The sequence below is a fragment of the Solanum stenotomum genome, chromosome 8 (genome assembly GCF_019186545.1).
Source record: "Solanum stenotomum isolate F172 chromosome 8, ASM1918654v1, whole genome shotgun sequence".
Classification (NCBI taxonomy): domain Eukaryota; kingdom Viridiplantae; phylum Streptophyta; class Magnoliopsida; order Solanales; family Solanaceae; genus Solanum; species Solanum stenotomum.
The window spans coordinates 36913149-36929170 of NC_064289.1; the positions used below are offsets into that span (position 1 = coordinate 36913149).

General features: G+C 38.5%; 2 protein-coding genes across 4 annotated transcripts in view; both read right to left on the reverse strand.

Moving 5' to 3' along the window:
• LOC125873377 (vacuolar protein sorting-associated protein 27) overlaps positions 1-16022 on the reverse strand; it is a 1193133-nt gene that overhangs the window by 692027 nt on the left and 485084 nt on the right. The window lies entirely within an intron of this gene.
• LOC125873368 (uncharacterized) overlaps positions 1-16022 on the reverse strand; it is a 414450-nt gene that overhangs the window by 384513 nt on the left and 13915 nt on the right. Inside the window, exon 1 of one of the 3 annotated variants that reach the window (XM_049554287.1) lies at positions 15663-15666. The exons of the other annotated variants lie outside the window; for them this stretch is intronic. The gene's annotated coding sequence lies outside the window, so the exon portion shown is untranslated. Of the gene's footprint in view, positions 1-15662; positions 15667-16022 lie in introns of those variants that run through there. 3 annotated transcript variants of the gene reach the window in all.

Here is a 16022-nt window from a genome sequence, read left to right on the forward strand (position 1 = left end):
ATATTGAAAGATTAGTGAGTAAGTTGTCAACTGCCGCACGGATCTTTAGTGTGAATCTAAGTTTGTGACAACGTGGTATTAGAGCAAAGGTTTGTCACTAAGGGAATGGACAACGAAGGAGACATAAATGCCGCTAGCACCACCAACGTCAGGCTGGATGGTGGACGGAAGAACCGCAAGGGAAATAAGATATCACTCCCAGAGCCTACACCTTGGGCAGGACTGGCACTCGAGAACCATTGATGGCCCCAAGTGAACCATTGGCCTGGCTAGACTCTCAGAGGAAGACTTTAAGCATTAAGAAGACAATTCAAATGCAAGATAACTCAACTATCTCAAACTAAATTCAGAATGTTTTAGAAATAAATATTTAACTTAGCCAAAGTGGCAACTCAAGTCTTAACATAAGCCAATAACAAGATAATGACAAATGAACTAACTAACTGACTATGAAGCCTCTAAAACCTGAGATAGACATCGGGACAAGACCCACGACACCCAAATGAACTAACTATAAAGCAGTAAAAAGGGGTCCTCCGAAAGCAATGAGACTCACCAACTAACTCTAAATGCTCAACCGGATCAACGAGGTGTTGGATGTTGACCCTGGTTACCTGTATCTGCATCATAAAATGATTCAGGCCAAATGGCATCAGTACATTGAATGTATGAGCATGTGAGGGGAAAACTAAACATGACATAAGCTTGAACTGAATTATAAAAGAAACACTTACCTCAACTTTACTCAACTCATGCATACTCAACTCAATGCAGAAATAAATAACAACGTCGTTTATATAAAGCATTTAAACAATAGGTAGAAACTCAATGTATTGAAGAAATACAGCAAAAGCTCAATTTATATATAATAAAGTAATAAAATTTTATGGGAGTTTCTTTAACCGACAACCATCACTATGAGCTAATGTGATGATACAGCGTCTCTCCCATGCTGCCAGAATTGTCTTATAAATTGTCGGGATATAGAACACCTCAACTAAGTGGATCTACTAGTCTATGTTAAAATGCACTAAGCAATCATCGAAAAAGTATGACCCTTTTCTACCCACGTTGGCTACATGGTTTATGGAGACATTGAGTTGTTATGAACTCATCCCCACATTGGTGCTCAATACTACTCCCAAAATACTCAGCTCATATGTTTAAAAACAAAAACTATTTCTTTGGTTTGAGATAATTACTCAAAACTAGCTCCAAAGCTCTTTTGGAAATCATTGTTTCCTCTCTAGTTTAAAATGTGAAAACATTTACTCATTTGGGAATACTTAGTCCCCATATACTCTTTTGAACAAAAAGAACTTCATTTGTTACTCTTACTCTAGTCTTAAAACAGGTTTAAAACATTTGCAAAAGACTTCTTCAAAAGACTCTATGAACTTTCTAGACTTGGCTCTTAACTATCCTTTAATTTGATTTTATGGATTCAAGCTTAGGATTTATTTTTATGGATGATTTCTAGATGTTTAGAAGTCATTTAGAGTAGTTAGAATCAATAGGAAGTGTTAGTACACTTTAAAAGAACTTAGACGGGATAAACGACAAAAAACGGGTGTGGGCAGATGACCCGAGCACTTTCCTGGCGCGCCGCGCCAGCACTTAAGTTACTGGGGCTCATTTCTGGTGCACTGCTGGCGCGTCGCCCCAGCCTTCCTGGTGCAACAGGGGCGCGTTACGCCAGCATTGCCCTAGGCAAAACTGACGAACTTTTCCTCTGGTTTTCTAACCTGAATTCAATTAATTTTGATTCTTTTTCTTAGTATCTCTTTAGATTCAGCTACCCAAAACATATACACAAGAATCTAACTCAAAGTAACTCTAATAATTGACAGTGAACTCTCAAGAACTCCTCAATCTCAACCCAAATTCAAGAACAAAAGCAATTAAAGAACACCCATTAAGAACATTCAAACTTCCAATCTTTTTAGGACGAATTCATGCTGAAATAAACATGTTTGGCACGTGGGTGAACAAACCCAATGTTATGATAGTCTCACATACCTCGTAGGATCAAATCTTTCACAAAATCTGCAATCAATTCCTTACGAAGACAACGAATCTTGATTTTCTTTTTCTGTTCTCTCTTGAGTTCTTTTCTCTAATGCCCTTGCGTGAATTTTCAATTTTGCAAACTGAACCAATTCAGTTTTGACCCTAATTAATTCACTAAAAACGAATTAAATCAAGTGGGTATGGAAAAGATCAAAATACCCCTTAAAAATCTGGTTTTGACTTTTCTTATCTAGACAGCCCGACTTCCAATGGGTATATCTTCCTCATAAGAACTCAAAATTGAGCAAACTCAGCAGCTTTAGATAGATAATCCAAAGATATTTCCTATGGTATCTTTTAGCACACCTAAATCATCCTGAGCTAGGAGTTATGGTCGTTTGAAGTTGAACCAAAACTCATACTTAAAATAACATATGCAAATTTCCAGATTTTTATTCTTTCCAAAAATGACTCTTTCTAATTTTTGTTCATTAACTTAGCGAGGTGTTACGATATATCCCCCATGGGAACATTCATCATCGAATGAGATCACTCTAAGTAGACTAAGGGTGTGACATCTAACATCTAGCTCAAACACCCAACAAGCAAAATGTACATACAACATGCCCACTTAAAATAAAAGTCAAGAAAAGGATTAGTATCTTAATTTGGAACTTCTCTAGATTCAAATAGATGTGGGTATCTCTTCTTCATATACTCCTCAGCTTCCCAAGTAGCTTCCTCAACAAATTGATTTCTCCACAGAACTTTGACAGATGCTACCTCTTTAGTTCTCAACTTGCAAACTTGGCGATCTAGAATCTAAACAGGAATCTCCCCATAAGATAAGCTATCCTTGATACCAATATTTTCAGTAGTTATGATAAGTGAAAGATATCTCATGAACTTCTTCAACATGGAAACATGAAATATCAGATGGACCGCTGCTAACTCTTGTGGTAGCTCTAACTCATAAGCTACATTTTCAATCCTATTGGATATTCTGTAAGGACCAATATACCGGGGATTAAGCTTCCCCTTCTTACCAAATCTCATAACACCCTTCATGGGTGAAACCTTCAAGTATACCCAATCATTTACTTCGAACTTTAACTTCCTTCTCCTAACATCAGTGTTGGATTTCTGACGACTCAGCGTTGTTTTCAACCTCTCTTGAATAACTTTCACTTTCTCCATAGCTTGATGAACTAAGTCTGGACCTATCAACCTAGCTTCACCAACCTCAAACCATCTAATAGGAGATCTGCATCTTCTCCCATAAAGAGTTTCATATGGAGTCGTCTGAATACTAGAATGGTTATTGTTGTTATAAGCAAACTCAATGAGAGGTAGGTGATCATCCCAATTACCCTTGAAATCAATCACACAGGCCCTCAACATATCTTTTAAAGTCTGAATAGTGCGCTCTACTTGACAATTTTTCTGAGGATGAAAAACAGTACTTAAGTTCACCTTTGAACCTAAGCCTTTCTGAAAAGATTTCCAAAACTGCACAGTAAATTGTACACCATTATCAGATATAATCGCAACAGGGACTCCATGAAGTCTTACCACCTCTTGAATGTATAACTTGGCATAATCCTCTGCTGAATGGGTAGTCTATACCAACAAAAAGTGGGCTAATTTGGTCATTCGATCCATATTTACCCAAATAGAATCATGTTGCCTGCGAGACTATGGTAAAACTGTGATGAAATCTACATTGATCATCTCCCACTTCCATTCTAGAATTTCTATATTCTGATCCATACCATCGGGCCTTTGGTGCTCTACTTTAACTAGTTGACAATTCAGGGATTTAGCAATGAACTCAGCAATACCTTTCTTCATACTATTCCACCAATATACTTCTCTCAAGTCACGATACATCTTTGTAGAACTCGGATAAATGGAATATCTGGAGCTATGAGCTTCCTCCATGATCCTCTCATGGAGTTCATCCACCCTTGGTACACACGACCTACCTTGATACCTTAATACGCTTGCTCCCCCTTATTCAAAAGCCATTACTTTTTGCTTATGAACATTTGACTTTAATTCAAGGAAAATAGGATCTTGGCCTTGTTTCTCTTTAACTTCATACACTAATGATGATTGAACCCCATTTATCACCACCGCTCCTCCTTCTGTGGAATCCATTAGTCGAACTTCTAATCGTGCAAGTCTGTGCACATCTTTCGCAAACACTCTCTTTTCTTCCTCAACATGGGTCATACTACCCATAGACAACCTGCTCAAGGCATCAGCAATAACATTATCCTTACCTGGGTGATAGAGGATACTTATGTCATAATCCTTGAGTAACTCTAACCACCTCCTTTGTCTTAGATTAAGCTCTTTCTGACTAAATACATACTGTAGACTCTTATGATTGATGAACACATCCACATGAACACCATAAAGATAATGACGCCATATTTTCAAAGCAAATACTACGGTAGCCAACTCTAGAATCATGGGTTGGGTAATTCTTCTCGTGAACTTTCAGCTGTTTGGAGGCATAAGCTATAACTTTACCATTCTGCATCAACACACAACCCAAACCAAATCTAGACTCATCATAATATACGACAAATCCTTGTGCACCTTCTGGTAAGGTCAACACTGGGGCAGTAGTCAACCGCTTTTTCAATTCCTGAAAACTTTTCTCACAAGTTTCAGACCACTAAAACATAATGTCTTCTGAGTCAACTTGGTCAAAGGGGACGAAATAGATGATAACCCCTCTACAAACCTTCTATAATATCCAACCAACCCCAAGAAACTCCTAATATAAGTTGGAGATGTGGGTCTAGGCCAATTCAGCACTACTTCTATATTTTTAGTATCAACTCTAATTCCTTCACCGGAAATAATGTAGCCCAATAATGCCACAGACTCAAGCCAAAACTCACATTTCAAGAATTTAGCATACAACTCTCTATCCTTTAGAGTTTGGAGAACTATTCTGAGATGGCTAGCATGATCTTCCTCATTCCTCGAATAGATTAGAATGTCATCAATGAACACAATAACAAACATATCTAAATAAGGCTTTAATAATATGTTCATAAGGTCCATGAACGCTGCAGGTGCATTAGTTAAACCGAATGACATGACCAGAAATTCATAATGACCATAATGGGTCCTGAAAGCTATCTTTTGAATATCACATTCCCTCTCTCTTAACTGATGGTAGCCAGATATGAGGTCTATCTTAGAGAAACAAGTGGCACCCTGAAGCTGATTGAAGAGATCATCAATTCTCGAAAGAGCATACTTATTCTTGATAGTAACCTTGTTCAACTGACGATAGTCTATACACATTTTAAGAGAACCATCCTTCTTCCTCACAAATAAGACCGGAGCGCCCCAAGGTGAGACACTTGGTTGAATAAAGCCCTTCTCAAGGAGATCTTTCAACTACTCTTTTAAATCTTTCAACTCTGCCAGAGCCATTCTATATGGCAGAATAGATATAGGATGAGTATCGGAAAGAATATTTATACCAAAGTCTATTTCTCTTCAGGAGGGGACTCCGGGTAGATCATCTGGAAAGACCTCCAGAAACTCACTCACAACAGGAACTATCTCAATATGAGGTGTCTCAACACTAGAATTATTAACTCAAACTAAGTGATAGACACAACCCTTGTAAACTAACTTCCTTTCCTTAAGGTACGAAATAAAATGACCCTTAGGCACTTCTGAACTACTCCTCCACTCAACGATTGGCTCATTAGGAAATTGGAACTTAACTACATGAGTTCTACAATCAATGGAGGCATAACATACATGAAGCCAGTCCATACCCAAAACAACATTAAAATTTACCATGTCTAACTCAATTAAATCAGCCATGGTGCTCTTGTGATTGATGAAAACAGTACAATCATGATAGACTCTCTCAGCTAGAATGGACCCACCAACAGGTGTAGAAACACTAAAGGGATCATAAAGTTTCTCACGAAGAACATCAAAATTCATCGAAACATAAGGAGTCAAAAAAGATAGACTCGCTCCTGGATCTAGAAAAGCATATACATCAAAAGTAAAGACTTTGATCATACCAATGACAACATCTGGAGAATTCTCTTGCTCTTGACAACTACTGATCGCATATAGGCGGTTTGCTCCTCCACCAGTAACCATTTCCCTGCCTGTTCTTAGGACACTCTTTCATGAAGTGACCCTCTTAACTGCACTTGAAACATCCAGTAGAGCCATCATGACAAGCACCTAGTGGTTCCTACCACACTTAGCACATGTAGGAGCCCAATTACCCCCTTGTGCAACACTACCCTGAGACTGAGCAGGTCTAGCTATGAAATTCTGCGAATTTTGACTATTATACTCACCTTTGTTCCTTGGTGCAGGTGCACTAGCAGATGATGGAGCAGATCCCTTTTGCTTATGTTGAAAGGAAGAATGGTTCACATTACACCTTTGCTGCCCGGACTCATTCTTTGTCTTAGCTTTCTTGTTTCTGAATTCTTCTCTATCCCTAAACTATTCTTCCTCAACCTACTACACATAAACCATAAGTCTCGCTATGTCCATGTCCCCTATTAGCATCGTTGCCTTGCCCTCCTTACTTGACAGACGAGACAGGCCAGCAACAAATAGACGCATCCTGCTTCTCATATCCGCAACCATCTCCAGAGAATATCGAGAAAGTTGGGTGAACTTCAAACTGTATACATGAACACTCAGTGAATCCTGCTTAAGAGTAAGGAATTGTCATACCTTAGCTTCTCTCAGTTCACGGGGAAAGAAACGCCCCAAGAAAGCCTCGTCAAACACATCCCAAGTAAAAATTGGTGCACCCTCAACTCTACCCTTCTTCCACTGGTCAAACCAAGTCCTAGCAACACTCTTTAGTTGGTATGCATCTAGTTCCACTTGCTCAACATTGGCAACGTGCATAACCTCAAACACCTTCTGCAGTTCCTCAACAAAAAATTTTGAATCCTTAGTAGTGCTTGAACCAATGAAGCTTGGAGGATTCATCCTTAGAAACTCACAGATTCTTGAAGTATCATTCACTTCTTGTCGGTTCTCTCGATGACAAGCTTCATTGGTCACCACTTGACTTAACATTTTGATCGCTTCCCTGAACTCAACATTGGTGACCTCTCCTTGGGGTTGCACTTCAATTGCATTAGGTACCCCTTGTTCCTCGACATTACTCCTAGTAGGACGACCTCTGAAAGCTCTTCGTGAAGGCATGATCAGCTAAAAGACACACACAAGAACGAGTTAGAAGGAAACTTTATAGAGATTAACTCTATCGCACGACATGAATATGAAAGAAGTGAGATAGTTCCTAAATTTTGCAGCCTCGAAATTATAGATGTGGCGCGCTTCACACCGATAACTAGGACTCTACAAACACGGCTTCATAGACTTCGTAGGACTCTTGAAATATGTGCTCTGATACCAAGTTTATCACGCCCCAAGCCTACACTTTGGATAGGACTTGCACTCGAGAACCATTGCTGGCCCCAAGCAAACCCTTGGACTGGCTAGACTCTCAGCAGAAGACTTTAAGCATTAAAAAGAGAATTCAAATGCAAGATAACTCAACTTGTCTCAAACTAAACTCATAATGTTTTAGAAATAAACATTTAACTTAGCCAAAGTGGCAACTCAAGTCTTAACATAAGCCAATAACAAGATAATGACAAATGAACTAACTAATTGTCTATGAAGCCTCTAACAACTAAGATGGACATCGGGACAAGAATCACGACATCCTAATGAACTAACTATAAATCAGTAAAATGGGGTCATTCGAAAGCAAGGAGGCTCACCAACTGACTTTGAATGCTCAACCAGATCAACGAGGCACTGGATACTGATCTTGGTTACATGTATCTGCATCATAAAATGATGCAGACTAAATGACATCAGTACATTGAATGTATGAACATGCGAGGGGAAAACTAAATATAACATAAGCTTCAACTAAATTCTGAAAGAAACACTTACCTCAGCTTTACTCAACTCATGCATACTCAACTTTATGCATAAATAAACAATAATTAAGATGCAGTTTATATAAAGCATTTAAACAGTAGGTATCAACTCAATGTAATAAATACAACAATAAATCAGTTTATATATAATAAAGTAATATAATTATGTGGGAGTTCTCTAACCGACAACCATCACTATGAGCTAATGTGATGATACAAAGTCTTGCCCATGCTGCTAGAACTGTCCTATAACTGGACGGGATATAGAACGCCTCAACTAAGTGGATCCACTAGTATATGCTAAAAAGCACTAAGGAATCATCTAAAAAGTATGACCCTTTTCTACCCACGTTGGCTACTGATGTTTTCTACGTAATCAAAGACACGACTACCAATTCAGGTGTCAACGATCACGTGCAGTAATATAACCCAACCGAATGGGTTGGGGTCGAGTTCCAAGGGAGTGGTTGCAGGTATTAATAGAAAAGTAAAATCAAGTTCTAATCAATCATAGCTATAAACATTAACGAATAAAAACATACTAAATCAAAAGGTGACACGAATGTCAATTATCAATGGGGAGTTTGTATTCAACTAATAGAAAAAAACAACAAAAATATAAAGATATGAGATAGGGAGACGAGATTCTTGGGATGTGATAGGAATATTGGATAAAATATACTATTGGGTAAATGCTATTGATAGTAAATCACTGAATATTAGTAACTAGGCTAGAATTTAGTGGGGGTAAATTCTCTCTCAAGCAACTTACCCTGAATCAACTCGGTTTCTCTCAAACACCGAGTTGCAGCATTTAAGCACAACCTCTGCCTTAGCCCATTCACTCTGTCGAGCTGAATGTGTGGGAGAAAGTCTAGGATTAACTCTCTCGACCTGAACCCACGACAACCCAATAGCCACCGGCTATTGATTTAGTAGTCTTAGTTTTAAAACCTCTCTCTCAAGCAAGCCAAAAACACTAAGATGAAATCGTATTTGCAACTACAATCCCATTAAGTTCAAACACAACTAATAAACAAAATCACATTTAAACAACAAATAGACTAAAAAAAGGCAATACCCAACCGGAAATTTAACCCATATTCATAAAAAATGTTTCTCAAGTATGGTATAATTAGTGGAAGAACAATAGGTCGGTAGGAGCGGATCCCATAAAGTGGGAAGTGTTTAAATCGGCATTTCATGATAGGTTCTTTCCCCGAGAGTTGAGGGAAGCTAAGGTGGAAGAGTTCATTAACCTTCGTCAACGAAGAATGACCATGAAATAGTATGCACTAAAGTTTAATCAATTGTACAAGTATGCTCCAACTATGGTGGCAGATTCGAGGGATGAGATGAGTAGGTTTTTGATGGGTGTGTCCGGCTTGGTAGTAAAAGAATGTCATTCGGCAATGCTCCATAATAATATGGATATATCACGTCTTATGGTGTATGCCGAACAAATGGAGGAAGAAAACCTCAAGGAAAAGAATAGGGAGGTGAAAAGAGCTAGAATCGGTGATGGGAACTTCTCCAATGCTAGGTCTGATGGACAAGGTCGACCAAGGTTCAAACAAAGTTTTTCCAACCAAAGTTCCTCTAGTGCTCCAAAGGTCAACAAAGATAGGGTTTCCAATTCTAAACCTCAAGGAGGTAATGATGGTGGTTCTTATGTGAATAGGCCTAATTGTGAAAAATGTGGAATAAAGCATGATGGTAAGTACCTAGTTGGCACAAGTGGTTGCTATGGTTGTTGAAAGAGTGCCCACAAGATGAGAGATTGCCCGATGCTCAAGGTTAAAGGGAGAGAAGACAAGCAAGCTCCTCCAAGCAACTCAAACTCCAATGCCCCAAAGCAAAACCACTTTTATGCACTTCAGTCCCAAGGTGACCAAGAGAGCTCCCCAGATGAGATGACTGATATGTTAAAAGTATTTCTTATTAATGTATATGCCTTGTTAGATCCCGATGCTACTTTGTCATTTGTGACACCTTATGTGCCCATGAAGTGTTATTAGAACCTTTTTCGATTTCTACCCCGATAGGTGATTCTGTCATGGCTAAGAGGGTTTATAGAAGATATACCATTTCCTTGTCCCATAGAGTTACTCTTGTTAACTAGGTAGAGCTTGACATGTAAGACTTTGATGTGATTCTTTGTATGGATTGGTTGCATCCATGTTATGCCTCTATCGGTGGTCAGATTCTGATTTCCGAATGAGCCTATCTAAGAGTGGAAAGGAGGAAATTCTATGCCTAGAGGTCAATTTGTGTCCTACCTTAAAGCTAGAAAGATGATCTCAAAAGGTTCATTTTACCATGTTGTTAAGGTGAGGGATGTAGATTCCAAAACCCCTTCTCTTGAGTCGGTTCTGGTGGTTAATGAGTTCCCAGAAGTTTTCCCCGATGGTTTTCCCGGTATTCCTCCCAAGCGGGAAATAGATTTTGGTATGGACCTTCTTTGGCATACACAACCTATCTCTATTCCTCCTTATAGAATGACTCCGGCGGAGTTAAAAGAATTGAAAGAGAAACTACAGGATTTGGTAGAAAAGGGTTTTATCCGATCGACTATCTCTCCATGAGGTGCTTCCATGTTGTTTGTTAGAAAGAAGGATGGGTCTCCTAGAATGTGCATCAATTATCGTCAATTAACAAAGTGACCATTAAGAACAAGTATCCTCTTCCGAGAATTGATGACTTGTTTGAGTAACTTCAAGGGGCAAGTTATTTCTCTAAAATTGATCTCCGTTTGGGTTATCACCAATTGAGGGTGAGAGAGGAAGATATCCCAAAGATGGCTTTCCAAACTAGGTATGGTCACTATGAATTTCTAGTGATGTCGTTTGGTTTGACAAATGCTCCAGCAGCATTCATGGACTTGATGAATAGAATGTTTAAGAAATACCTAGACATATTTGTGATTGTATTTATCGATGATATTTTGATCTATTCAAGGATTGAAAATGAACATGTGGACCATTTGAGAATTGTGTTGCAAGTTCTTAAGGACCAAAAACTTTTTGCAAAGTTTAGCAAGTGTGAATTTTGGTTAAGGTCCGTAGCTTTCCTTGGTCATATTGTGTCAAGCAAGGGTATTGAGGTAGATCCTAAGAAGATGGATACGGTCAAGAGTTGGCCTAGAACATTATCTCCTTCCGACATTAGAAGCTTTTTAGGTTTGGCCGGTTACGATATAAGGTTTGTTGATGAGTTTTCATCCATTGTTTCTCCTTTGATGAATTTGACTCAAAAGAAGGCTAGGTTTGTGTGGTCGGAATATTGTGAGAAAAGATTCCAAGAGTTGAAGGATAGACTTACTTCCGCTCCTGTGTTGACCTTACTGCAGGGAACGAATGGTTTTATGGTGTATTATGATGCCTCTAGAGTGAGGTTGAGATGTGTGCTTATGCAAAATGGTAAGGTGATTGCCTATGCTTCAAGGAAACTTAAAGTTCATGAGAAAAATTATCCTACCCATGATCTTGAGTTAGCGGCGGTTGTATTTGCCTTAAAAATATAGAGGCATTATTTTTATGGGGTCCATGTGGATGTTTTCACCGATCATAAAAGCCTCAAATATGTGTTTAGTAAAACTACTTGAATTGTCGACAAAGGAGGTGGTTAGAATTGTTGAAGTACTATGACATGAGTGTCCTTTATCACACTAGAAAAGCTAATATGGTAGCAGATGCACTTAGTAGATTGTCCATGGGTAGTGTGGCTCATGTAGAGGATGAAAAGAAAGAATTAGTTTGTAATGTGCATAGGTTGGCCAAACTAGGTGTTTAACTAGTGGATTCCATGGTTCATAATGGGTCTGAATCGTCCTTTGTGATAGATCTAAAGTTTAAGCAAGATCTTAATCCTTTATTAGTTGAATTGAAGGAGTCAGTACTTAAGAAGTCCATTAAGGCTTTCTCCCAATGGGTCGATGGGGTTCTTAGGTACCAAGGTCGGTTATGTGTTGTGGATGTTGATGGTTTGAGGGAACAAATGATAGCGGAAGCTCATAGTTTTCGGTATTCTATTCATCCGGGAGCCACCAAGTTGTACCGTGATCTACGGGAAGTCTGTTGGTAGAATGGTATGAAGAAAGACATTGCGGGATTTATGGCCAAATGTCTAAATTGTCAACAAGTAAAGGTTGAGCATCAAAGGCCGGGAGGCTTATCCCAAGATATAGGTATTCCCACTTGGAACTGGGAAGAAGTGAATATGGATTTTATTGTGGGTTTGCCTCGCACTCGAAGGCAACATGATTCTATTTTGGTCATTATACATTGGATGAAAAAATCAGCCCACTTTGTTCCCGTCAAGGTTTCATTTTTAGCGGAAGACTATGCCAAGTTGTATATAAGAGAGATAGTGAAGTTGCATGGGGTTCCTTTATCTATTATTTTGGATCAGGGTACTCAATTTACTTCACACATTTGGAAGTCATTCCAAAAAGGCCTTGGTCCTTGATATACCATGAGTTTATGGTATTTCTAATATATGTCACTTACAAGTTGTGTGTGTCTAGGGCCTTTTTGTATTGGTTTTTATGTATTGTCATCATATTTTGCAGGAAAGATGTTCAGGCGCGAAATTAAAGAGACAGCTGAAAGAAATGCAGCCAAGGCATGGAAGGCAAATCAGGGAAATCTGACCAAGTGTGGAACTACAGTGACCATTGACGGTCCATAGATTGATCTACATACCGTACTGTTGATCCGTAGAATGATACTGCGAGGGTTCCAGTACCTGATTTTTGAAGAGTCTAAGTATGGAGGAAGTCGTCCATGAACACCTGAACAAAATCATCCACCATATCATGGAATATTTCCATCATGAATCTCCTTAATGTAGCCGATGCATTGCATAATCCAAATGGCATATGTTTGAACGCATAGGTGCCATACGAACAAGTGAATGAAATCTTGTCCAAATCCTCTAGTGCAATGACTATCTGATTATAACCTGAGTAGCCATCAAAGAAGCAGTAGTATTCTTGCCCCAAGAGTCTATCCAACATCTGATCAATAAATGGCACCGGATAATGGTCCTTCCTGTTGGCATCATTCAACTTCCTGTAATCCATGCATATACGCCACCCCGTTACAATCCTTGTCGGGATCAATTCATTCTTCTCATTTTTCACCACTGCCATACCGCCCTTCTTGGGCATACATTGTACCGAACTCACCTATTTCCTGCCAGATATGGGGTATAATATCCCCGCATCTAACCACTTTATCACCTCTTTCCTTACCACATCCTTTAGTACTGGATTTAGTCTCCGTTGGTGTTGTGCACTCGGCTTATGACATTCATCCATGTAAATCTTATGCATACACAGCACGGGACTTATTCCATGAATGTCGGACATTTTCCAGCCTAAAGCTGCTTTTCTATTCCTTAGAATACTCAATGCTACCTCCACTTGTGATTCAGACAAGGTTGCAGACAAAATAACAAGTAAGGTCTTGTATTCATCCAAGAATGCATACCTGAGGTGGTCTGGCAATGTTATAAGCTCCAGCTTGGGTGCTTCTTTGATGTAAGGCTTGGGTGGAGGACCCAACACCCTGTTCAAAGGTTCCCAGTGGTCTCTTATTGTGCCCACACTCGACACAACCAAAAATGTACCATTTCATGTCCTTCAGCATCTCCATAGATATCATATCCCACTAGTACACGCTCCAATGGGTCTCTGGATGCAATATAATATGCTTCTGCTTGTCATGACCTGAGCCTACACCCTGGATGTGTTCGGCACTCGAAGAGCATTGTTTTTCCCAAAGCGAACCCTCATTCTGGCTGACTACAAGCGGAAGACTAACTCAAGCATACAAAAGCTTAAAACTGAAATAAAATTTCATAAAACTTAAATACAAACTTTAAGTCCAAAGAAAACTCTGTATAATAAAGTACATACAACTCGCCGTAAAAAGGTAGCTTAAGTCTTTAAACAATTTAATAAAATCAATGAATAATATAGACTTCTCAACTATACTGACTATCTATGAAGCCTCTAAATGATAACGATGGAAGTCGGGACAAGACCCACGACATCCTGACTAAACTGAAAAGTAAATGAAATCCTCCGGAAGCAAAGAGGCTCACCATAGCTAACTCGAACTATCAGATGTATCAATCAAGCTCCTGTTGATGATCCTGAATACTTGTGCCTGCATCATGAGAATATACAGGCCAAATGCTCAGTACGTGGAATGTACGAGCATGTAAGAGAAATTCTAAAGAATAACATAAGCTTGAAACTTGATAAAAAGAAACATACTTACCTCTTTTCAATCTTACTCAACTCAAGGAATACTCAAAACTGCTCAAACTTACTCAACTCAGAAGTACTCAAAGGTAAGATACTCAACTCAGAGATATGATACTCGACTTCAAAGGTATGATACTCGACTCAAAGATTAGCTACTAAACTTCAAAGATATGATACTCGACTTGACTCTGGATACTCAACTCATGAATACTTACTTAAACTCATTTTATTATGAAGCAGTTTATAAGAAGTGCAATATAAAGAAAAGGAAAACTTTTTAAAATTTAATGTCAACTCATAATCATAAATTCATAAAAGACATACCATGTTCCCTCTCAAAGTTTACTTGTGCAATGCATGAATGAAGTCTCATACCCCCATTCATACTAAGCAGAACCCCTTGAGGAACCATGCAAATACTATTGTGGTAGTTTCTCTAACCAACAACCACTACTATGAGCCTAAGTGGTGATACAACGTCTTGCCCACGCTGCCAAAATTGTCCTATACTTTGTTGTCATATAGAACGCTTAACTTAGTGGATCCACTAGCTTAACTTATGTGATCATCTAAAAAGTATGACCTATTAATACCCATGATGGCTACATGGTTTATGGAGACTTGAGTTAATATGAACTCGCATCCCCATATCGGTGCTCAATACTACTCCCAAAAATATACTTAGCTCATATGTTTTAAAATAACTTCTTTCTTTGATTTGAGATGATTACTCAAAACTTAGCTTAAAATCTCTCTTGGAATTGATGTTTCCTTTCTTGCTCAAAACTCTTTTGGAAATCTCAGTTTTCTATCATCTTAAATGTGAAAACATTTACTCTTGGGAATACTTAGTTCCCATATATCATTTTAAAGAAAATGAACTTAACACTTACTCTTTACTCAACTTCAAAGCTTAAGTCTTAAAACAAAGTTTAAACATTTGTAAAAGGCTTCCTAAAATATGGTTCATGCTGAATTATGGACATGAACGACCAAATGCAAGGTTTTCAATAACCATAGATCGAACTCAATACTTGGAACTCAAGAACTTCAATGATACTACTAATTTCAAGAAAGCTCAAATCAGAGTTCATGAGGAATTATCAGCATGAACTACTCAACTCAATGACTCAAAGATATTTCTCATCTCAATACTGTTCGACTTTTAATATTCATGCGGAATTATGAGCATGAAATATTCAACTCAAGGACTCAAGATACTTCTCAAAATGGATTAGGAACTCAACACTTAAAGGCTTAGATCTTGAAAATACCAGTTCTTTGAAAGATGCTCAACTTACGAAGTTCCTGTGAAATTGTGGGCCTAAAACAACTCGACTCGAGGGTCTACATAATATTATGGAACTCATGTATTCGACTCTTCTCATTCTCTGACATACTTCCTCAAAACTTAGTTTCAATCGATAGTTGATCTCAAAGGATTCACAATTGAACTCAAAGGCTTTCTTGAACTCTACTCTTAACTCTCTCTTCAATATGAATTATGAATTCAAGAGTTATGGTTCATGATATGAAAGATCTCGTGATGACAAGGTAGACTCATGAATACATTCTTATGACTCTCATACTCACGTGCTCGAGCCTTTAAACAAGTTACTAGGAATTGGAGAAGACTCCTCAAAAGATTCAAAGGGACTTTCCCAAAATGTTTGAAAGAACTCCTAAGACTTGACTCTCAACTCTACCTTGAATGTGATTTATGAATTCAACGTTGTGATGGGAAAGGTCTCATGATGTTT